We start from the raw sequence: 24,546 nt of genomic DNA, 5'->3' as shown, positions 1-24,546 counted from the left end.
GAAGCTGTGAAGGAGCCCTGTGTCTGAACCTAGCTAGGAATGCTGAGCTTCCCTGGACTCTGGCCCGGGAAGGGGTCACTTTGAGGCAGCCCTGGACCTCCTGGTCCGCTTGTCTTCCTGGCCCCTCCCCCAGGCCCAGGAGGTAGGACCCAGGCTGGGAATGATGTAGTGAAGGCTCCTCTCTTGCCAGCCCTAACCAGACATTGAAGCAGGGGCTGCCAACCTGACCTGCCACTATCTTCCTGGGCAGGAATAACTCTGGTCCTGTCTCTCTAGCCCTTGGTTTTCCTACCTATAAACGGGGAATAACAGTGCCATAGGTAGCCCACCTGTCTCACTAAGGTAAGTCAGAGGGTGATACGAGACAATGGGGGTGAAAAGCTCTCAGAAAGGGCATTTACTCTGCTGGTTTCTGTTGTTAGTGCCCAGTGAATGGGCAAATTACTCGCCCCTCTAACTAAATCTCATCTGTTGAGTGGGGTTATGGAGGTTTGGACCAGCTGACCTCATAGGCCCTTCCAGCTCTGATGGTCTTTGAGTCTGTGAATCTGTCTCAGTTTTTGTTGGAGGAAGGGAACTGTCTGGACAGTGGACGGGTGTGATGTCCAGTCTTTGGAATTGTCACTGAGACTTGAAGAATGAAGACTCGTGGGTGCTTTACCCTCATCATTTTACCTGCACCTCTCGGCCCTGTGGGAGAACAATGAGATTCTTACCCCCAGTGCATAGATGAGGGAGCTGAGGCTTGTCTGAGGGTGCAGAACCCATGAGGGTCCCATTCCTCATTCTCCTCATTGCTCTGGGATGGGGAAGGATGCCTGTGGAGGCAGCGGCTTTGGCTGTCACAGTAGAGAGAGCCCACCACCCTATCTCTGGTAGCTCTCGGAGGGTGGGCCAGGGCCAGCTGGCACTCCTGAAGCTGTGATCCCGGGTCTGGGCTGGACTGAGAGGTGTCTGCAGCAAAGCCGGGCTCCTAGGTTACCAGTTTGTCAGCCAGCAAATCTCAGTCCCGTCCCCGTCATCCCTGTTAGCTGCCCTGTGACTTGGTGCTGGTTGCTTTGCCTGGAGCTTCAGTTTCTTCATCTTAAAACGGGGACAGGAATGCCTGCTTCTCAGGGTTACTGTGAGGTTCCAAGGAGGAAGCAAAGCCTGTGATTTAGACACCCTCTGCATGTTCGAGCTGCCCCTGGGGTGAGCAGCCGTGTGAACTAGGAAAGGATAACGTTGCTTTCCCTGCTTTGGAAGTTTTAGACCCTCTACAATGATATGGGCTTGGTCTTGAGTAAAAATTTTCTTGTATTTGAAAGTTAAGTTTTCCCCAGGAAGTCTCGACATCCTCTTTGCTCTTGCTCCCCGAGGTTCTGGGTGGGGTGCTGGGGGCTGTGACATGGCCTGCTGCAGAACACCCCCTCTCTCCAGGAGCCCTACCTTCACAGGGTCTGGGGAGGACTTGGCATACGGACCTCAGACACCCCCCTGATCCACGCAGACACTGAATGGTTTAGGCGTTCACACACACATGCCACACTCAGATACACACGTGCAATTTAGCCCAGGGACAAACATACAGATTCACGATAGGAATGCATGGACTCACACCCTTAGGTTGGATATTCATAGTCACAGAAATCAACACACAATGATAAATACAGGCATGTGTCTAAATGGGAACACACGCAGAACCCACACGTAGGCTTAAATAGACTCAAGTAGGCATTCCTTCAGCCACACAAAAATACACGAGACCTACAGTGGCTTTTGGAGTCACAAGCTGGTGTGCCAGTTCACACAAAAAGGCACACTGTCATGTTCACACACAGGAGCACACAGAGCCAGCCACGCACACTCTGCCACCCAATGCATAGACACAAAGAGGCCCACCCCACATGTCACATAGACATACACATATACACCTACACCCTGTAGGAACTGACACATCTGCACAAGGGATCGGAAAGCAGAGGAGGGGGCTGTCCCCAGCCCAGAATGTGGTCCGCACAGTTTGGTGGCGGCACTAGTCCCAAGGAAGCAGAAAAGCCCTTTCTTTTCATATTTTTTTCACTCTCCTTGTTTGTGGAGGACAGCTCCCAGCCAGGCCGCCGCCAGGCTCAGAGGCTCCTGGGCCTCTCTCCCCAGCAGGGACCCTGCCCAGCCCGCCCCCAGGCCAGGAGCTGCCTGGGCTTTCCCAGAGTGGCGCAGCCTCCTCCAGGCTCTGGAGTGTGACCGAGCGCCTGCTCATTTGACACAGGTCACCGAGCCTCCAGCAGATGGGGCCCTCGCTGTGGGGGGTCTCCGAGCCAGAGGGGCTGCAGGGGGAGGCTCTGCAGGGATGAACGGCAGCTACACAAACTCCAGCCCCACATACTCTCTCTGCAGAGCCCCAAGTCGCAGACACAAACCTCTGCCATCTACATTCGCGTTCCCTCCTGGGAGATTCAGGCACAGCCTCTAGAACACAACCACACTCTCCATCAGCACCCTCGTGGTCACATACGCACTGTTATATTCCAGACACACGTCCCAGACAGGTGAACCTACACAATGGTACGCCGAGCAAGATTTGGGAGGGAGGAAGAAAGGGCAGCCTGGTCTGGCTGCTTTCCCCCTTTGGACTCTGAGCCTCTGCGCTGTGTCTTTCGGTCAGTCAGTGGGTACTCGGAGCCCAGGAAGCGCTGAGAGCAGATGTTGCTGCAGACCTATGGCCTTTTCAGTGCTGGGGGAAGACAGGCTCCGGGACATTCCACCTGGATTCCTTGAAATCAGGAGTGCTGAGAAGAGTTCAAGGGAGGAGAGATCGGGGCTCAGGGGGGGCGCTGCTGGAGGAGCTGGTGTCTTCGGATGCCCTCCTGTGTGCGTGGACTTTGAGTCTTTGTCTGGGGGGGCCAGCATGCGGGCAGCACTCAGAGGCCACTGCCTTTCGCTTCTGCCTGTCTCCTTAAGCCCTAGATCCCATGTTTTCAGAGTGTCAGGGTTTGGGTTCCACTTTGGCTCTGACTCAGGCCCACGGGATGACATTGGACCAGTCTCAGCCCCCTAGTTTCTGTGGACCTCAGTATCCTCATCTGTAAGCTGGGCAGGATGGTCTCTGTTGGATTCTTGTGAAGCCGAGATGAGATCACTGCCTGGATGGAAACCTGTAAAGGGAAAGTGTAGCTTGGTTCTTCTCCCCGGCTGCCTGGGGTGAGTAAGAGGCTGCGTGCGCAGGAGCGGAAACTGCCTGCTCTGCAACCAGTTCTCGCTAAGCAGTGTCAGGAGTGACCACACCCTGCTCAGACCCTGCTCATTCTGGGCTGGAATGCTTGTCTGCCTTGAAGCATCTGTCAGGGTTCTGGCTGTCAGAGTCCTACCTGGGGAGCTGCCAGGGGCATCTTGTCTATTCACTACCTTGGTGCAAGTTGTGGCAGCTAGGTAGGTTCGGAGTGCTCACCACCGTCCAGAAAGCTCTCCCACATGGGCTGGGATCACTGTTCTGAGCTCGAGCCCCTACCTCCTCCCCTATAAGGTGTCCTCCTGGTGTCCTACCTCTTCTGTCCTTCCTGTGCTGGCAGGAACCTAGCATAGAGGGCCAGGAGGGGCGCTGCTGCCTCTGGTAGGGGAGAAAGAAGCAGCCTCACTTACTGAATGGAAGGTCCCCCATCTCTCAGCCTTGGTGAAGGAAAGGCGGGCTGGAAGGGGAAATGTCTCTTAGGGGGTGAACTTTTCCTTGCCTTTTCTTTTCCTGCCTCAGCCGCTAGGCCTATGGGTAGGGGTGAGGATCCTCCCAGTGCATCAGTAGAATATTCAAATTAGGGCTGGTCAATTGCTCTTGAAATTTACTTTCATTTTTAGCAGAATGGCAGCCTCTGAGCTGGAGTTAATGCCCACAATCCGGTTATGCAGAACATGCTTTCTGCAAATCGGTAAATCATTAGCAGGGATTAATCACTCTGAAAGGCTGGGGCTGGGTTTGAGTTTCTTTTCTCCCTTTTTTTTTTTTTTTAACACACTTTTCATCTGAATGGCTGCAAAATTCACCGCCACAGGGTGGGGTGGGAGGAATGATAATTTAAGTCCTTGTCACCATCCTTAGAAGAGTGAGGTGACTTCCTGGGCCTGGTGTTGACTTTGTGACCCCACTGAGGGTGGGGAGTGGGCAGCTTGGGTGCGTGGAAGGGAGAGCGGGGAGTTCTCTTGGGTTTGTGTGCATTACAGTGTTTACGACAGTGTGCGGGGGGGGCTTGGTGTACTTGGATACATGGTGACTGCATGTTAGCATGCTTGCATGAGTTCGTGTGTTTGTACTTTATGGAAGCTCATAAGCATTTGCGTGCTTGTGTTAGGTTCGTATTAATGTGTGTGTATTACTGTCTGTAATTGGGTCAGGGATTCTGTTTGAGAGCGGTTTTAAAAACCACACCTCACCTTCCTCAGCCTGCAGGTAGCTCTTGAGGGGAAGTAGGTAGGGCTGAGGGGAGTCCCAGTTGGCACCTGCTGGGGGGCGTGGCTTAAGGTAATTTACATATTTATGAGCCTCTCCAACTCCCCTCTGGAGGAGACTGTCTGAGCCCACCTGGGGGCCCCTTAGGGCAGGTGGGGAGGTCAGGCTCACTCCTTCATCCCAGGTCTAGTGGCTGCCTCCTCCACCCATGGACTAAGAACATCCAATGCCCCCTGGTTCCTGAACCCCAACTTCTGCGTAGCTGCAGTACACACAACTCCGGCTCCTGATAGGAGCGGTGTGTCTGCGAGTGAGAAGCTCTTTTCCCTTCCAGGTCTCGGATGCTCCATGAGGACTCTTGTGGAAGGAAGGTCATTCTTCCAGCCAAGACCAAGCTGATGAATGGGACTGTCTCCCACTTTATGTCTACACTGGGCTAGCCTCCTTATTCCTCTCTTTCTTGCTAGCTAATGCAGCCCAGCTTTGGAACAGTAACCACCTTCAAACGACCCAGTAATGACATTCCTAGGGTGTTGGTTGGGGTATGTGTGCATGGGGATGAGGTCACAGGACTTCTCCTCCCGTCCAGTGCTAGAGTGTGGGGTTTGAGGTAAGACTTAGTGGACCTGGTCCTTATATCAACCCACTCCTTCCTCTGATCCCCCCAGCCTCCTCTCCCTATACAGAGCCAGCTGGGGTAGCCTGAGCATCACTATCTGCTGTGCCACAGATGGCACAGATGCCCTGTACTCCTGTTCATGTGCCTCATTCATCGTCCCACTGATGTGCCCTCCTCCCCTCCATGCAGTAGTCTAGCCTGGAGTCAGGGGGCGGGACAGAAAGATATAGCTCCTTAGCTGTTACAAGTTGGGAGGGTCTGGAGACAGTTGGCTGGCTCAGCGCTGGCCTCCCTCAGCTTTCTCGGGAGCAGCAGGTGGAGGGTGGAAGTGGTGAGAGAGGATTTAGGAATTATATTTTCCCAGGGACCTCTTAGCATCTTTATGTATCTCTGGTGGCAGACATCTGTCTGAGCTTAGGGTAACATCTGCCTGGGCTGGAGACAACATCTGTTTGGGGCTGGGACACCTGGCTGAGCCCAGCACATTATTTGGCCCCGGGACAGCTTCTGTCTGGACCGAGGACATGTGTCTGAACCTGGCACAGCATCTGTCTGGGCCCGGTGCAACATCTTCCTGGCCTGGGGGCAATGTCTGTTTGAGCCCTGGACATCTGTCTGACTTGGGGACGTCTGCTGAGCCTGGAACAATACCTGTCTGAGCCTGGGGGTGGACTTGTCATTGCAGATAAAATCACCGTCGAGTTTCAACTTTGGTTTGTAGCTGAGAACAGAGTATGTGCCAGACTCACGTCCCTGCCCTCCTCTCTACCAGGGAAGGGCTCTTTGGTAGAGGGCCTCGTTTTACCTCCACTTGTAAGGTCGTTGGGCTGCTTGCTCTGGGGACCTCCAGGGACAGACAAAGCTGACACCCCAGTGCTCCGGGAAACCAAAGTTAAAAGAATGTGTAAGCCAACAGGTCATAAATTGTAGTGACTGGTTAGGATGGTTCTCCCTTCCTCCGGTCCCTTTGTTGAGTTGAATCAGTGTGCTCCTCCAAGACACAACACAGACATGTCACTTGCCTCCTGAGAAGCCTTCCATTGCTCCCTCTTGTGGACATCATCAGGTCCAAAGCCCCCAGGGGCCCTGCCCTCTGAATCCAGCAGCTTTGAGCTTCTGTTCCCACAAACACCCCAGGCCCTCGCGACACCCTTCCTTTGCACAAGCAGTTCCCTCTCCTTGGAATGCCCACCTCCCCATCACACTCTTCAAGTCCTAGTTCAAGGGTCACCTGTTCTGGGAAGTCTTTCCACTCTCTCTCTCGACTATGCCACTGCCTCTGCCCTGCTTCCACACTGTGTCATGCAGGTCACCTCTGTGTTAGCATTTATGGGCATGCACAGCCATTGCCATCCACGTGTCTGTCTCTCCCATAGGGCTGTGAGCTCCTGGGGGCAGCTGGCTCCATTTCATCTCTGTCTCCCCAGCACCCTGGTCTGTAGTGATACCAGTAAAGGATGCCTGCTTAATGATCATGTGGTTGTGCTGCTGTGATCTCATTTCCTTCTTTTTTCAAATGGGTGGGGTGGGGGGACACTGGCTTTCAGTCTCGGAAGATGTGGGCTCCAGAGAAGAGGGCCAATCTTCGTATTCATACCTGGTTTGTTGACTGAAGCTAAAGGTGCTGGGGAATGGGCCGGGAGTGCCCTGGACGGGGCCTTTGGGAGCCTGGTCCTGCCCAGCATCCTTTATCCACGACGAAGATGAAGATGTATAGGATCCAAAGATTCGACCCTTTTGACAGGAGCCAGGCAGGAGCTTTAAGGTCGAGGGGTGGCCACGAATCCCGACCTAACAGCCTCTCTGTAGGCTGAAGGCTGTGTGCGTGGCACTAAATCTAAGAAAGAGGACCTTTGCCTGGGTCCAGGCCCAATCCTGAGGGCAGGTGGGAGAACTGAGGCCTGGCTTCGCTTGTATGGAAAAGTTCCAGGGTTCCCACCTCTGCTTGTCCTGCCAGAGAGGGAAAGTCACGTAAGGTCTTATTAATATAAACCTTGTGTCCAGAGCAGACTGCTCTCCCCGGTCCAGCCTACCGGGCCCCTGGCCAGGTTCAGAGGGACGCAGATCCCCAGGAGAGCATCTGAGGAGAGAGGCCGTGTAGGGAGGGGTGCAGAACCAGGAGGAGGGAGCTGAGGAGTTAATGCTCCCGGGACAGTCGCTGCCTTGGTGGCTTTTATGCCACCAAATAGGAAAATCTTTCTTGTTTTTGCTGATGATAAAACCAATACAGGTTTGTGTGTCAAAATTCTTTACTTCAGAAGTATGTGAAGCCGAAAGTGGAAATCTTCTGTTAATCTCTCTGCCTTGCCCCTCGCCACTGCTCCTATTGGCTATACCTTTCCAGAACTTGTTTGCATGGACCACACTATTTAATAATGACAGCTGAGATTTATTGAGTGCCCGCTCTGTGCAGGACTTGTGCTCAGTGCTTCCATCTGGGCTTGCACGGTGTGTCCTCATGAGAACCCTGTGAGTCAGGTGTGACAATTCTTCCCATTTACAAATGAAGAAACTGAGGCTCAGAGCGATATTAATAATAATAGCCATATATATGGGGTGCTTCCTACATCCAGGTACCATTCTGAGCACTTTACACGTTACCTCCTTTAATGCCTATTGGAGCTGGTGTGTAAGAGGATAGCTGGTGTGTAATAGGCAAGCAATAAATGGTGGTTGGTGCCCCCAACTTGGAAGTTCGAGAATCTCCGATGATGAATCTGGGATCATTCGATGGGTCTGTAGATGGGAGGGCTCTTGTCCCAAACCTCCTGAGCCACAGGCAGCCTCCCTGGTGCGTGGGGATGCTGACTCAGCAGTGAAAGATGTAAATTCCTACCTTGGTTTGCATATGATTTACACGTTTTTATTTATGAGTGTCTTTGATTAATGTCAAAGTGCCTCTGTGATTTTTCTGCCAGGTGTCAGGGCCCTGCAGAGGGCATGGCTGGTGTAGACTGGCCGCAGGCTCTGAGTGTGCACGTGTCAGAGGCTGCTGAGTTGGGGAAAGTGACAGCTGCGGGCAGGCGAATGGTGGTGGGAGGGTCGAGCAGTGGCCACACTGGAGCCTGGAGATCTGGAGTGGGTGATTTGGGCAGCTGTTGTGAATAGGGGGCATCTGACAGCATACGGCAGGGTCCACCTAAGGGGCTGGGACAGAATCAGATCTCCAGGCCCTGGGGTGAGTGACTGGTGGGCCTATAGGTGGCCATGGTCTTGGAGAAGCTAGGGTGCCGGTCAAGCTTTCTAGGTAGGAACTCAGACCCAAGGAACGAGGACAGGATCTGGGGTGCAGGGTGGGACACATGGTGGTGGTGAGGTCTTCTAAGCAAGGTAGACGCTCAGAGGCAGGAAGGGCCCGCCTTCCAGAGTTCCCCCTGGTGCTGCCCAGGGCAGGAATCCCTTGCTTGGATGCTTCAGGAGGGAGTGCTCTCTGCGATCAAGGCCTTGGGAAAATCTGCCAGTCAGCAAGAATATTCTGTGCGTGCTGGCTGTGCCCAGCCCTGTGCCTGGCACCATGTGGAAGACCAGTCCTAGCCTGCAAACCTTGGCAGGGGAGGTGGCAAGATACGGAGAGAAGGGCGGGCCCCGACCTTGACAAAAGGCTGTGTGCCTGGCACCATGCAGCACTTTCATCCATTATCCCCTTTGATCTTCATGAAGATCAAAGGCGGTGGCTGTCTTATCTCCTCATTACAGAGGAGGAAGCAGAGACTCAGAGAGCTGCAGTGACTTGCCCAAGGTCATACAGCAAGTGAGTGGAGGAACCCAGATTTGAACCTGGTCTGTCTCATTCCAGAGCCCGAGCATTTAGCTGGTTTATTCTGCCTCAGCCAGGTATAAAATAAGGATAACATCCAACCTGCTTAGTTGTTGTGAGGGTTTAACGAGCTCAAGTGCATAGGGAGCTTAGCACAGTGGCTGGTACACAGTAAGTGCTCAGTAGAAGCTTTTTTTTCTTAAGTGGTAGAACTAGGATTCTTAAATCCTGGTCCAGTGGCCTCTGATGTTTGCATGGTACCATGGTTCTTGCCAAGGCTGGTTGCCAGGGTGGCTGGGACAGAACATGACCTCCTCTGTGGGTTGGGTGAGCCCTTGTCATGCATGGACACTGATGGCCATCAGCCTATGGGAGGGACCACCTGGCAGTCCAGAGCCCCTGTCAGCTCAAGTCCTAACCCTGGCTGGGGTGCAGACACTGAATTTGTCTAGTTAGGGTTGCCTGGACTTGTGTGTGTATGTGTATGTATTTTGTGAGCATCTTTGACTGGGGAAGGAGGGACAACTCTGGGGAGAACAGGGAGCTCTATCAGCAGGCAGTGGTCAGGGCCCTTTCTCATTTCCAGCCACAGAGATCTGAATCGATTGAGGGAGTGAACTGTGTGAAGATGTGTGGGAAATCACTCCTGGCAGAGGGAATAGTAAGGGCAAAGGCCCTGGGGTTGGAATGAGCTTAATATGTACATCTTCTTCAGTAGCTATGGAGACAATATTGACTCGTCTCTTCCAGTGTTTGAAGTAGAGGGGCAAAGTGGGAACAGGATTCATTCGTTCATTCGTACATTAATCCAACAAATATTTAGTGCCCACTTTGTGCCAGACATTGTTCTAGGTGCTGATGGCCGACACTTATTGAGCATTTCTTAGGTTTCTAAGCACTTTACGTATATTACTTCATAGAATCCTTACAACATCACAAGGAGTTGGGGAAGCCTGGGGGTACATTTTGGTTTCTTCAGATTCCTCCAGCCCCTTCCCATGTCCCAGCTGCCTTGGGCATCCAGTGTCTGCCACCTAGAGAGACCAGGACGCCCACAGTGGGTGGGGTGGGTGGTCCTGCTAACATTACTTCTCCAGAGTCTTTCATGTCCTGGTTGGGCCTTGCCTGGGCTCAGGCCCTGAGACTCCTGGAAGCCACCCAGTAGACGGAAGCTGGAGAGGGTGGGGTGCCCACGTTAATCCCATTCAGCCAAGCCTGCCCCAAAACTTCCTCCCCCCGGGGGCTCCCAGTCACATCTTCCCCATCCTCCCTCCACTGCTTAGCTCCTGGCCCCCCTCCAATCCCCTGCATAGTTCAAGCCTTGTCCTCTGGGCTCTGCTCAGGGCACCTGGTCTCAGCTTGGGAGCAGAGGCTCCTGGCAGGGAGAAAAGAAGGTTCCATACCTGCTGTCTGGTGGGACTGTCCCGAAACACTCCCTGTGCTGCACTGACTGCTGGAGGCAGCAGGGGTGATGCTCACCCAGCCCGGCTCCCTCTGTCCTTTCCTTAAGATGGTCAGCTCACAGGCCTCAGCCAAGGCGGGCTTCTTGGTTCCTGAACCACTCCCCCTTGCCCAGGACCTGGGCTCCTCACACTCTCCTGTATAAGAAGGAACAGGGAAGAGGAAATAGAAAAGTTGCTTAAAATTCAGAGGCCAAGGAAGGAACCTGGTGCTTCAGTTAGTCTTTGGTGAATAAAGAAACCTGACAAAGGGGGTTTTCTGGGTGGGATGAAGGAGAGGGAAGGTCTTGTACTGATACGCTTGCTAACCTGGAAACCATGACTCTGTTTTCCCATCCACCCATCCATCCACCCATCCATCCACCCACCCATCCACCCATCCATCCACCCACCCATCCACCCATCCATCCACCCACCCATCCACCCATCCATCCACCCATCCATCCACCCACCCATCCACCCATCCATCCACCCACCCATCCACCCACCCATCCACCCATCCATCCAGACACCCATCCATCCACCCACCCACCGATCCACCCACCGATCCACCCATCCACCCACCTACCCATCCATCCATCCATCCACCCACCCACCCATCCATCCATCCATCCATCCATCCATCCACCCATCCATCCACCCACCCATCCACCCATCCATCCACCCACCCATCCACCCATCCATCCACCCATCCATCCACCCATCCATCCACCCACCCATCCACCCACCCATCCACCCATCCATCCACCCACCCATCCACCCACCCATCCACCCACCCACCCACCGATCCACCCACCGATCCACCCATCCACCCATCCACCCATCCATCCATCCATCCATCCATCCACCTACCCATCCATCCATCCATCCACCCACCCACCCACCCAACCACCCACCCAACCACCCACCCACTCACCCATCCACCCACCAACCCATCCATCCATCCATCCATCCATCCACCCACTTATCCACCCACCCACCCATCCACCCACCCACCAACCCATCCATCCATCTATCTATCTATCTATCTATCTGTCCGTCTGTTGACTAGATGTCTAATGCAGCCACCGGTTGAGTTATGCTTATTGAATGTGTATGTTGGAGGACTGGTCAGTATTTGTACATTTCTGACCCATCTGTTTATATATTTCCTTTCTCTACCTGGTTCTTAAAGAAGCTCCTTGAGAAGTGGGGCCCCATCCCTACAGAGCCAGAGGAAGGGCTCTATCTTGGCTGTGAGGTTGGCAGCAGCTGCCTGTCTTGGGCACCCTGGGGAGCCAGGGTCATGGGGAATCTTGCATCCCGCTCCCACCCCTGCTGGGCCAGGCCTGTGACCCTCACTATGACCCAGCCTGGAGGATGTTGTGCTGCTCCAGGGGCAGGGACTTGCTACCTGGCAGCCTGCCTGCGCTGCTGCAGGGGCTGCTGGCCCCTTCCCAGCACAAAGCTTCTGGAACCTCTCCGCACGACTGTAGTAAACAGGCTGGGAGCCAGGGTCGGTGGGTGGCTGCCACGTTGGGAAGAGCAGGAACCTCGTAGGGGCTCAGAGGGGTGGGTGGGCCAGCTTTGAGCTGAGCTACTGCTGGGAGCCTGAGAGTTCAGGCCACTCTCTCTGCCCTTCCACCCTGCCCTCCTCCCTGCCCAGGCCAGACCTGGCTTGGACAGCAGGTGTGGGGCATCCGACATCTGTGGGGCAGCTCTGAGCTTCCCTGCTTGGTGGTGAACCTGCAGAAGGAGGGGCCAGAGAGAGACATGGAGAGGCAGAGGGGTGTAGAGATGGAGGTTCAGAGAGAGAGACTCAGAAAAACAGACAGAATCACATGAGAGATGGGAGATTGGAAGGGCTGGGAGGAGAAGGGTCGGAAGAGGGAAGTGCAGGGCAGGGAAGAAAGCGGGGTTGGGGGGGCCCAGGGGAATGGCTCTTCCAAAGGCAGGAAGTGTGATGCTTAATAACAGCCCCCTCCTATGTGGCTAGCACCCCACAGGGAACAAAACTTTTCCACTTGCTTAAGCTCATTCAAGCCTCACAATAGCCCAGCTGAGATGGATGAGGTCCTCCTGAGGATGGGGGAAGGGACGGCCCCGTGTGGGGAGCAGGCGGTGGCAGGGGGAGCTGCAAAGCTGGAACTGGAACCTGAGGACTGGCTTGGAGGATCCCACAGGGTGGGGGGCAGTGAGTGGGTTAGAGACAGAGCCCCCAACTGGGCCTGAGTCTCCCCAGGGACAGTCTTCCCCAGCCGTGCTCAGAGGCTGTTGATAGATGTGGCCGGCCTGTGCTTGGTGCTCCTGCTGCCAGGACGTCATCGCCCCTATTCCTGGAAGGAAGAAGTTGTCTGAATCAGGAGGCCTCTCTCTTGTCCCCTTTCTCCTGTCCCCGGCTGCCTGGCTGTAGCGGATTCTGTGGCATGTGCCCAGGTTCCCCTTCAGGGCCAAGGCACTCACTCCCCGCCTTCTGGGAGTGGAGGCTGTTGATGGTTCACAGCTGAATCCATCTCCAGGAATTGCCTTTGGTGTAAGGGGGGCACCTTGCCCAAAGTTACACCCATCCCCAGGGACAGCCTACATCCAGTGGCTGGTCAGTTGATGGCAGGTATGCAAAGGCCAGGTCCCCTTGCTGCAACTTGGGACTTCTGAAGGGCCGTCCCAGCTCCAGAACTCCTTATGAGACTGTGAGACTGCCCGGGGCCTTTGCTGTGACTGCACGGCCTATCAGCTTCTCCCTTTGCCCGATGCGGCTTCCCCCTTGCGCCGTTGTTCCCGAGAGTACTTTCCAATAAACCTCCTTCGTGCACGTCACGTAGTCTCAGAGCGTTTCCAGGGGGTCCGACCCACGACACTGACTCCAACCATTGGGTCCCCATCCCACGTCCTTGTTTTCATCCTAATCCTTATCCCCACCCAACTCTAAACCCCTCCTTTCTGCTCCTGGCAGTTGCCTCTTACTGATCTTCCTGTGTCCGCTCCTGCCCGTCTAGAGCAGAGCTGTCCACTGCAGTAACCAGTTGTAGCTAGTGGGCACTTGAAGTGTGATTAGTCCAAATTGTGATGTGCTGTAAGGATAAAATACACACCGGATTTCGAAGATTTGGTATGAAAAAAAGAATGTAAAATATCTCTAATGATTTTTTTTTATAGAGATGACACATTGAGATAATATATTGGATGCAATAAAACATATTATTAAAATTAGTGTCTCCCGTTTCTTTACTTTTTTTGATGTGGCCATTAGAAAACTTTAAATTATGTGTGTGGCTTGCGTCATATTTCCATTGGACAGTGCTGCTCCAGAGTCCGTTGTTCCACAGCAGCCAGAGGGATCCTTTACAATCTTGTTGGATTGTGTCCCTCCTCTTCTTACAACCCTTTAAATGCTCCCATCTCATGGGAGTCCTTACTGTGGCTTTCAAGGCCCTCCACAACCTACCCTCCTGCTTCCTTGCATATCTTCCCTCCTGCCATCCTGTCCCCTGTTCCCTTGTTCTAGTCACACTGGCCACCCTGGAACTCCTTAAACTTGCTAAGCTCATTCCTACCCCAGGGCCTTTGCAGATGCTGTTCCCGCTGCCAGGAGTGATTTCTCCACCTCTTCATGTGTTCACTCCCTCGTTTGATTCAGATTTCTTCTCAAATTGTCCCCTCTGCAGGGTGGCCTTTTCTGTCTACCCTGGCTAAAATAGATGCCTCCTGGTTTGTCTCTAACCTCAGGGAAAGAGCATTTATCCTCATGTAACATGACATTACCTATTCAATTGTTTATGTTTTGATTTTTGTTTTCTCAATTAGAATGTAAGCTTCATGGAGCCAGGACTTTGTCTTATTCACCAAAACACTCCCTGTGCCTAGAACTAGGCCTGGAATACAACAGATGGTCAGTAAATATTGGCCGAGTGACTATTTATAGATGATATAACTGAGATCCAGAGAGTTGAAATTGTGCCCAAGGTCACACAGCCATTCAGGGACAGGGCAGGGAATAGCTCAGGACTGTCTAGGGTCAGCGCCCACACTGCCCACTACAGGTGCTGTCCACAACTTCTTTCCATCCTCTGGGTCCCATCACACAGGAAACACAGGGGTCACCTTGAGGAGGGGGGACCTGGCTGTGGAGAGGTGGCAGACTCTGCTTTTCTGGTGTCTCTGATTTTCTGAGTGCTGGAGACTTCCATGCAGGGACCCACCTGCCAGTTGGTCCTTCCCTCGCCTGTGCACCCAGACTCACTGTGCAAGGAAGACCCTGGAGTAGGGGTGGGGGACAGGGTAACTCTGGGTGATAGGGGTGTGGTCTGTCCAGGGCTCAGCAAGACACTATGCTCTTAGGCCGTGACACTGCTCAGTGTTGTGCCCGGAGCCGAGTGTGAGGCACAGGGAGGAGGTCACAGCTACGAGTGGGGAGATGAAACCTCATGAACTTAGGTTTGAGAAGACAGCAAAAGGGAGAGAGAGGAACCCTGGAACTGGATATGGGGGCTGGAGAAAATTGCAGAGCCTGCTGCCCCACAAGCCCCCCATGAGGGTCTCTGCTGCTGTGCCCTTGGGGCAGCTCTGACCTTGCAGAGTTTGCCTTCGCCCCACCTGCCTGGCCAGCTGCCCACCACGATGGGGTGAGAGTGCTCTCTGGGCTCTGACCAGATTCCCTGCCAGCTGTATTCCTTAGGAGGGGCACCCTGTTCGGAATGAGCAGGACTTTGGAGCCTCGGAGGCTGCTCTGTCTTCTCTCTGCTTGGTGAACTCCTACACATCTCTCAAGTCCCAGCTCAAATGTCCTCTCCCTTGTCCAGAGTCCCCTGACTCTCAGGTGGGGTTTGTCCCACCCTCCTCGAGGCACCCAGGTTGTGCATTGTTCCTACAAGTGTATGAGTGTTCAGTGCTTGCTTTGTAGTTCTTTTCTGTATAACAGCCGCTCCTATAGACTGCGAGCCTGAGGGCAGGTCTGTCTTACCCATTTCTGGGTTTCCAGCCTGAGGCTTGGTAGGGAATAGACCTTCACCACTATTACCATCATCCCCAGCACTGCCATCATCCCCACCACCATCGTCACCACCACCACCATCGTCACCACCACCACCATCATCATCACCACCACCATCATCCCCACCACCATCGTCACCACCACCACCATCATCATCACCACCACCATCATCCCCAGCACCACCATCATCCCCACCACCACCACCATCCCCACCATCATCATCACCACCATTGTCACCACCACCACCATCATCCCCAGCACTACCATCATTCCCACCATCGTCATCATCCCCACCATTGTCATCATTACCATCATCATCATCACCACCACCATCATCCCCAGCAGCACCATCATCCCCACCACCACCATCATCCCCACCATCATCATCATCACCATCGTCCTCACCACCATTGTCATCATCACCACCATTGTCATCCCCACCGCCATCATCATCATGGCCATGATCATCACCACCACCATCATCATCATCATTGCTATCGTTGGACTTGATGTTTATTGATGTGTTCCCATCATGTGAGAAGTGCTCCCCCTGAAGGAGATCATTTAATCCTCACAATGACCCTACTCAGTGGGGCAGGTGTTTTATTGTCCCTCTCTGAGGAAACCGAGGCTTGGTGAGGTTCTCAAGGTGGCGCTGTCAGTAAGTGCAGAGCCAGGGCCTGCACCTTAGCTTCTGACTCCAAGGCCAGTGCTCCCTTGCTTTATGTGAGCAAGGGGTGAAGGGCCTTCTCTCTGGGCATTTCTTCAGGTGAGTCTGTAGGCAGCCTGGGGGAGCTGGCTAGCGGAGGAGGGAGCCCGGTGGTTCCTGTGGCTGAAGCACACGGTGTGTGTAGGGCTCAGAGGACATGGAGGTGGCACAGTCAGAGGAAGCAGATCAGGGAGGGCTTGGGGCAGACAGCGAGCTGGACTTGGGCCTCGCTGAGTTTGAGGCGCCTGCGAGGCCTCAGCATGGAGATGCCCTGTGGCCAGTTGCATCCATGGGTCTGGAGTGGGAGGGCAATCTGCTCTGGGGAAGGAGATTTGGGGTTGTTGGCGGAGATACAGACAAGTCTGTGGGAGTGGGGCGAGGTCCTGGGGAGTGTGTGGTGTGAGAAGAGGAAAGTGTCAAGAACGGAACTCTGGGGACCCTTCATTAAAAGGGCTAGTCGATGAAAAGGAGCTGGCAAAGGAACCTCAGAGGGATGAACAGAGGGCAGAAGGAGAACCAGACAGAGGGCTGCTACCAAAACCTGGGGGGGGCTCCATAAGTATTTGTGGAACGAATGAATGAATGAATGAACGAGCGAGGTGGAAAGGATTGGCAATCCCCTGACCTCTGGGCCTGCTGTGGTTCTGCCCTGATGACTTAGTCAGGGCTTCTCCTCTCCCCAGGACGCTCTGCCTCTTTCCTCTCTCCTGGACCTGCCCTCTGCTCACCCCATCCTCAGGGAGCTAAAACGGGGTTACTGTCCCTACATCATAACTAGGGAAACTGAGGCCAGAGAGGACCACCCACACAGACACGCTGGGTCTTAGTGCAGGTGCATTCTGGACAGGGGTGGCATCTCCAGAGAGGGGGCTACCAGCAGGGTGGGGTGTCTTGGGGGCTTCTGAGACCCCATCTCTGGCCTGGGGTTTCTCGCTCCACGGTCATGGAAACCCCCTGGCACTTGGGAGCTCTGGGAGATCACCTGCTTCAACCCCCTCATTTTATAGATGGGAAGACCGAGGTCCAGGGAAGGCAGAAACCTGCCCAAGTTCATAGTCATAGAAGTAATAATTCCCGGCTATCATTTATTGAACACCTACGATGTGCCCGGGGTTTCACACCTGTTCTTTTGTTTATTCCCATCATCCCCTTAGTAGTCTCTGATTTTGCAGATGAAGAATCTGAGGTTCAGAGAGGTAAACCGATTTGTCTGAAGTCACAAAGTAGGTGAGCCTGGGCCAGAATTCAGATCCAGATCTGTTTGACACCAAAGCTGGGGTTGTTCCTCTGCCCTCCGTGGCCGCCCAAATTCCAGACCCCAGGTCTCCTGCATCCTGGGCCAGAAGATTTTCTGTCCTGGCTGCAGCTCTGCAGGATCCAGGCAGTGTTTCTGAGGAAGGAAATGACAGTCAGCAAAATGGTGGGAGCGCTAACATCCAGCCTTGAGTGTTGCATGTGCACAAAGAAATTGGGAGAAGGAAGAGAGGGGCTGCCCCCACCCCTGCCCCACGGCCCAGCCAGGCTGGCCCCCAGCAGCCTGGCCCTCTCCCTCCCTGGGGGCTGGAGCTGCCGCTCCGCCTCTGCCTGCCCGCCTGATCGGGGGCAGAGCTGGCTTCATGTATTATTAATAGCACTGCCAGCCTTCCTGTTTTCACGCTGATAACCTGCTGGGGAGGGCGGGTGGGAGGGAGGGAGCAAGGGGGCAAACCCTGGAGCTTCGGGGGCCCCTCCCCCCTCAGCAGAGCAGCTCTGCGGGGCTGGCCCAGCCCCAAGTCTCTGAAGTTGGTTTCTAGAGCTTCCTCATCTGAGCCCACAGGAGGGGACCGGGCCCTCTGAAGCGGATTCCTGCGGGAGGTTGGAGCACGTGACTCTGGGAAGAGCCCCATCCCTTACACCATCCAGGATACCAAGAGCTCAGATCACTCTGGCCTCCCCAGAGGCAGATGTGCCCATATCCAGGTGGCCACGGGGCTCGGGGCTGAGGATTCAGGTGTGTGTGTGTCTGTGACACTGGCTCCCAGGATTCCCTGGGGCAGGGATCTCTGAGGTCCAGCCACACATGGACCTCAGGCCACATCTAAACTGGTCTCTGCCAGTCCCCCACCCCATGCCTCATATCTTTTTCCCTTCCAGAGTCCAACCTGAGGGCCAGAGGCAGGCTATAGATGGAGCCAGCCCCGTCGAAGATTGAAGGGGGTGAGGTGGGTAGGGCCGTCACCTCTGAGCCAGCCTGTAGGCTGTAGGTCATTGGTCTGTGTCCTCAAGGGCCAACTGTGCATCTCTTCCCAACTTCTTGTTCAGTGACGTCACACTGGGAGTTTGAAATTGGCCTTAGTGGGAGTATTTACCCCCCAGAAACTGGCAAATGCTACAAATCAGGGTCCCTCTACCCCAGAGCCCATCGATAGACTTTTACTAGTATGGAAGGCTCTGCTCTAACCTTGGACATGCCTGCCCTTCTCGTGCCTTTAACTTCTGCCCAGGCTGCTCCCTGGAATTCTTTTCTCTTCCCCTTTGCCTGTTAATTTTCAATAACAACAATAAAAGCAGTAATAATATTGGCTAACATTTATTGTATGCTTATTAGTTATGTTCTGGGTCTGTTGGAAGAGCTTTACAAATTCAACTCATTTCGTCTTCACAGCCACCACGCAATGAGTAGACGACATTGCGTTATTTTTATTTTACAGATGAGGTCACTGAGGCACAGAGAAGTTGAGGAACATCTGAGGTCACACAGCTCATCGATGGCAGAACTGGCACCCACACCTCGCTCTGTGGCCTGTGCTGCCAGTTCCTATATTGCCCCTGCCTGGCTGCGGGGTGCCTCCTGCCGGAGCCTTTCTGGCATCTGGGTCTTCCTGGCTGACTTCCTCTGTCGTCTCCCAGGGGCTGTGCACTGAGCACACGAAACTGTTCTTCCCCAGTTTGGGTCTTTCCTGCCCCCCAGGCTGGGAGCTCCTTGAGTGTACTGCCTGGGTCTGAGTCATCTGGTGCCCCCAGTACCTGGCCCAGGAGCAAAGTCTGAGGACACTTGCTGAATGAGCCACTCACAGGGGTCATCACGGGGAGCCTTTGGTACAGGGCCTGACACATCGTGCATACTCATATGTACACTGCTCCATCACGGGCAGTGGGGTGATCAGAGACTTGTCTCACTCACCCAGCAAAGTTCGTACTCGTGCCTTCCATACACCAGTCCCTGTGCTGGGGGGTGTGGATTACAGTGAAACAGACAAGAAACTTCGTCCTCTCGAAACTCATGTTCTAGTGGGAAAGATACAATAAACAAGATAAAGAAATAAAATATAAAGCATTTAGTGACACGTGCTAAGGAGAAAGACAGAAAGCAGGGAAGGGGGATAGGAAATGTCCAGGGGAAGGTTGACATGTTGATGGGTTGGGAACCTGTCAGACTTCTCTGGGAAGGTGACGTTTAAGGAAGGGAGGGAACCAGCTGTGCTGTTTGTTGGGGGAAGTTGCATTGTAGGCAGTGCCAAGGTCCTGAGGCAGGAACTTGCTTGGCATGTTTGAGCAACAACAAGGAGGCCAGTGTGCTTGGAGTGAGGTGAATGGAGGGGAAAATAGGTCAAAGAGTTATTGGAGCCAAGAGAAGCAGGTAGAAGAAAGAGGGGCTAGTGGGAGTGATGGGGGGAGGGTGGAGAGGGTTATGGGGTGCTGCTGCTTTTCCCTCTGCCTAGGAGAGGGACAGCTGTGAGGGGAGGCCGCAGGAGAGGGCTCTGCTTTCTGTAGCTAAAAACAGTCTTGGAGCCGTGCCGGGCCCTTCGCCCCTTGTAGATGCTGGTGCCGGGCAGAATTGCCTCAGTTTCCCCTCTAGACTCCTATCAGCTGCTCCCCTGTCCTTAGCACAAGAAGGTCTTGCCCTAAGGGCACTGCTGGTCTGGAATGGCACCGTCCTTCCCCTTGGGTTTCTGCTGCCCTCCCTGCCTCTGACCTTGCACTTCAGGGAACATGCGTCAGGTTCGTTAGGTGTTAACCACTGGGCTGTCCCTTCCTGATGCTCCTGCTTTCCAGACACTCCCCTCTGATCCTGAGTCTGGCTTCCAGGCGCAGCCTGCCCGAGAGCAATACAGTGGTCCTCCCAAAGACAGTGAGAGATCCGGGGTCCTGGCGGTGCGGGGATGAGGTGGCAAAGGAGGGAAGATCCTGGCGGGGGCCTGGGTTGTGAGGTCAGCAGGCCCAGGGGTGCTGCAGGGGTCCGTCAGGAGTCCAGGATGGCTGAGTGGGGGCAGTGGCAGCACAGGGGATGTCTGGACTGGGACTGTGTGCACTGGATTTCTTTGTCCAATGCCACACCCAACCCCAGAGCCCTAAGTGCTCTGCGTCGTAAATAAAACCCACCTAATAAATCTCTCCTGTAAATTTTCTGTGTGGAATTTCATTACTCGTCTCGTTTCCAGTCATTAGGTTTCAGTCCAATTTGGAGTTGTCCCGATGGCTGTGTAAATCATGCCTGCACTCCGGGGAGCGTGAACTCCAGGGAGAAATCACGCCTGGGCCTGTGGGGTGACAGCTTGAGCCTGGAGATCTGGACCCCGAATGGGCGCCTGTGGGCTGTTGGCTGCTGGCACTGAGCTCCTGCTACTCCTCTTGCCCTGAGAAAGGGAAAGGAGCGAACACTAATTGAGCCCCTCTTCTGTGCCAGAAACTTTGCACATGTCATCTTGAATCCTCACACAAGCCCCACAATGTAGGAATTACTATGTCCATCTTAAAGAATGGGACTGAGGCTCAGAGAGGGCGAGTTACTTGCCCAAGGCTACTCAGCTCAGCTTGTTTGTACCTGGATAGTCTGGCTTTGAGCCCAGGTTTATCTGATTCCAAATCCAATGCATCCACTGCCTCCCAGCTTCCTAGATGGAGAAAACCGTGGAAAATCTTGCACAATGCCACCTCTTCCATGAAGCATCCCTTGGTTACTAGCTGGAGTCCATCCCTCTGTCATCTGTTCCCCCTGTCTGAACTTTGAACCCCTTTGGGAACTTTCATCACATCCAGTGGCCTTCTGTGACTCTTCATCTGCTGGGCTCTCCAACACACGGCCCCCTGGGTCTTTCATTCATAGCACTTTGCACACTTGTAATTATGCATCCAGTTCTGTGACTGTTGGGTTATCGTCTTTCTTCTCTTAAATGTAGGCTCCAGGGAGGTAGTGGCCACATCTGCTTGGCTCACCAGTGCATCTCCAGCATCTGGTATAATATTTAGCAGGTAATAGATGATCAATAAATTTTTTGTTGATTGGGTGAATGAAATATTACATGAAAGCATGAGGTAGTCACCCCGGAGGTGGGTAGGAGGAGATGTCAACATGTCCACACCTCCACTGTGCAGGTCAGTTAGATTCCCAAAGCCCAGTGGAGGTCTGTGTGGGCAGGGGGATTCTGGAGCCTTGTGCCCAGGCTCTAACTCCACCCCAACCTCAGCCTTCAGCCCCAGACCCCACTCAATCTCCAGCCCTAGCCTCCACCCCTAACCTATCTCCAACTCTGATCTCAGCCCCAGCCTCAAGCCCCTCGCCAGCTCTAACCTCAGCCTCAGCTCCAGACTCTGCCCCCGACCCAACCTCAGCTCCAGCTCATCATAGCCTCAACTCAGTCTCAGCCCCAACCCTACTTCAGTCCCCAAATCAGCTTCAATCTCGGCCCCCACTTGAGCACAGATCCAACCCCAACTTTAGCCTCCGTACCAGACCTCAACCCCAACCTTCCCACCAACCCCAGCCTCAACCCCATCCTACGTCTAATCCCAGCCTGAATTTCAACCACAACCTCATTCCTTTTCATCCCAGCCCCAGCTCCAACCTCAACCTAGATATCGCGAGCCTGTCCTTGGGAAAGCAGGGTCTCCTCCTCACCTGAGGGGCAGGAAGCACCATGGTGACCAGTGTCGGCTGTCCTGTCGGCCCGCCATCCCTTCCCCCACCTACCTTCCAGCTTCGACAGGGCAGGAACCTATTGGCTCCTTGTGGGCACTCACTAATAATTTCTCATATGTCTATCGTGGTTGCGGTTTACAAACCACATTGACATCCATCAGCCCACCAGATCCTCTAAGAGCTTGGGAAGAAGTGTGCGTTTCTTTATGTTATGTAGGAGGAAATGGAGGTTATGAAATGCTTTAGCTGGTTTGTGGCAAAGGGGGTGCTGTAACCCAGCTCTTCTGACTCTGAGTTCCACGCTGTCCCTGGTTCTCCCTGACCTGCGAGGAAAACGAGAGAGAGGTGTTCTTGGTTCTGTGTGTGCGCATGTGTGTAACAGCAGGCACCCGCTCCCCGATCGCCAGCATCCTGGGGTGGTCTCCACTAAGGGACGTGGAGGAAGCGGTCTCCTGTTTCCCACCCTGAGTTCAGGAGAACTTGTAAGGGAGAGAAGACAAGAGATATGGAAGAGGCCAAAGAGAGCGTGCATGGCATTGAGCAGTGTTTGGTTAGAGTCCTGGCAGGAAACAATTCACCTCAAATGGTTTACACATCGAGACTGTAATGGATGGACTACTTACAAGGCATGGGTGGAATTTAAGAAGCAACAAGGGATGGTGAGGCCCCAGAGGCTGGCGATAGTGGGAAGCCCTCACCACCTCCAGGGCTGGTGCTGCAAGACGAGGAGAGGATGGTATCGCAGCCCAGCGAGGCCTGGTGCTGTGGAGGAGGGAGGCCGGGTGCAAGCTGTAGTCACGGAGAAACACAGCCACTGATAAAAATGTTGCCCAGGAGAGAGGATGTGGGGATGGAATCCCTGACCTCCCTCTCCTCCCCCCCTGCCATCTCTGCCAGTGCCTCCGGCCAGCTGAACCCAACCAGGGGCACCCAGGCCGCACAGCCCCCTGGGGTCAGCCTCCTGGGGCACAGAGAAGGGCTGAGAAGGGTAGGGATCGAATCTGGGGCAGGAGATGCAGTGGAGAATAAACAGCACAAGAAGAAAGAAAGACTGAGGAGCAGGTCGTCAAGGAGAGACCGACAGACAAAGAGGAGCAGAGGGGGGTGGAGAGCCTGTGAGGGAGGGAGTGAGAAACGGCTCTGCCCATGTCTCTGGGCAGGTCTGCGGAACCCAAACCCGGCCCACGTGCATCTCCTCAGATAAACTCCTGGGAAGTAAAGGCCTGAAGCCAACAGAGTGCAGAGAAGTCAGCAAATATGTGTGCAGTGAATTCCAAGCCTTCTGCTCACAGCTCCTGGGAAGAGCAGCAGAGCTTTGGGTGGCTCCGCCCACCTCCCCACCCCCAGTCCCCTGCCTGCCTCTGATCCTGGGGAAGGGCCTCCACCGTGGGCATCTGGAAACAAGGAGAGAGATCTCTCCCCAGCAGGTGTGAGGGCCGGAGGACTGCACATCACACAGAAGAGCGAGGCTGACATTCACAGGGGCCTTCACATGCACGATTAGATGGCACCCTCCCAACACCTCGGTGAGGCAAGCTGGGTGGAGACCCTTGTTCCATTTTACAGGTGAGGAAACTGAGGCTCATAGGGAAGGCGCTTTCCCAAGGCTGTTATGAGTCAGTGGTAGAGCTTTGATGAGACCCAGACTGAGCCTGAACCCTGCCCTCCCACTGAGCCCCAACCCAGGCCCAGACTGAGCCTGAACTCTGCCCTCACACTGAGCCCCAACCCAGGCCTATACTGAACACAGCCCAATACTAACCCCTGAACATGGCCTCTGACAGCCTCACTCTCTCTGGCCAGGAGGTTGGAGGGACCCAGGATACCCTTGAGTACTTTCATACGATTTCTACTGTGGATGGGCTCTTGGAATATCCTTGAGGCTTGGAATTTTTCCAAAAGAAACTTTGACTAAAGGAAGATCAGTACTATTTTTGAAATGCTTATTCTGTGCTGGGCACCATGCTAAGCACTTTGCATGAATTATCTCATTTAATCCCCTCAGCAATTTGTAGGTTTGGTACTATCATGATCCTAATTTTTTTTTTTTGAGAAAGATTAGCCCTGAGCTAACTACTGCCAATCCTCCTCTTTTTGCTGAGGAAGACTTGCCCTGAGCTCACATCCGTGTCCATCTTCCTCTACTTTACATGTGGGATGCCTACCACAGCGTGGCTTGCCAAGTGGGGCCATGTCCACACCCAGGATCCGAACCAGCAAACCTCGGGCCAGTGAGAAGCGGAACGTGCACACTTAGCCACTGTGCCACCAGGTCGGCCCCCTGATCCTAAATTTTTAAGTGAAGAAACTGGGCTCTGAGAGGGTAGTAGCTTTTTCAGTATCCCACAGCGAGTATGTGGTAGGGCTAGGATTCCAACCCAGGTCTCTGTGACTCTGTAGGTTTTCACTATTATCCTATGTTGCCTAACAGAGACCAGAAATTGTAGTTCTTTCCTCCTCTTCTTTTTTTTTTGAGGAAGATTAGCCCTGAGCTGACATCTGCCACCAATCCTCCTCTTTTTTCTGAGGAAGACTGGCCCTGAGCTAACATCTATGCCCATCTTCCTGTACTTTATATGTGGGAGGCCTGCCACATCATGGCTTGACAAGTGGTGTGTAGGTCCGCACCCAGGATCAGAACCCAGGAACCCCGGGCTGTCAAAGCGGAGTGCATGAACTTAACCACTGCTCTACTGAACCAGCCCATCTTTCCTCT

At 54.0% G+C, this 24,546-nt stretch overlaps 1 long non-coding RNA gene across 4 annotated transcripts in view; it reads left to right on the top strand.

Annotated features, from left to right (window-relative positions):
- Positions 1 to 24,546, top strand: part of LOC138923186 (uncharacterized) — a 175,843-nt gene that overhangs the window by 1,582 nt on the left and 149,715 nt on the right. The gene's annotated exons all lie outside the window — the stretch shown is intronic.

This window comes from Equus caballus, chromosome 2 (assembly GCF_041296265.1).
Source record: "Equus caballus isolate H_3958 breed thoroughbred chromosome 2, TB-T2T, whole genome shotgun sequence".
Classification (NCBI taxonomy): Eukaryota; Metazoa; Chordata; class Mammalia; order Perissodactyla; family Equidae; genus Equus; species Equus caballus.
This window is presented reverse-complemented; position numbering and strand designations above follow the sequence as displayed.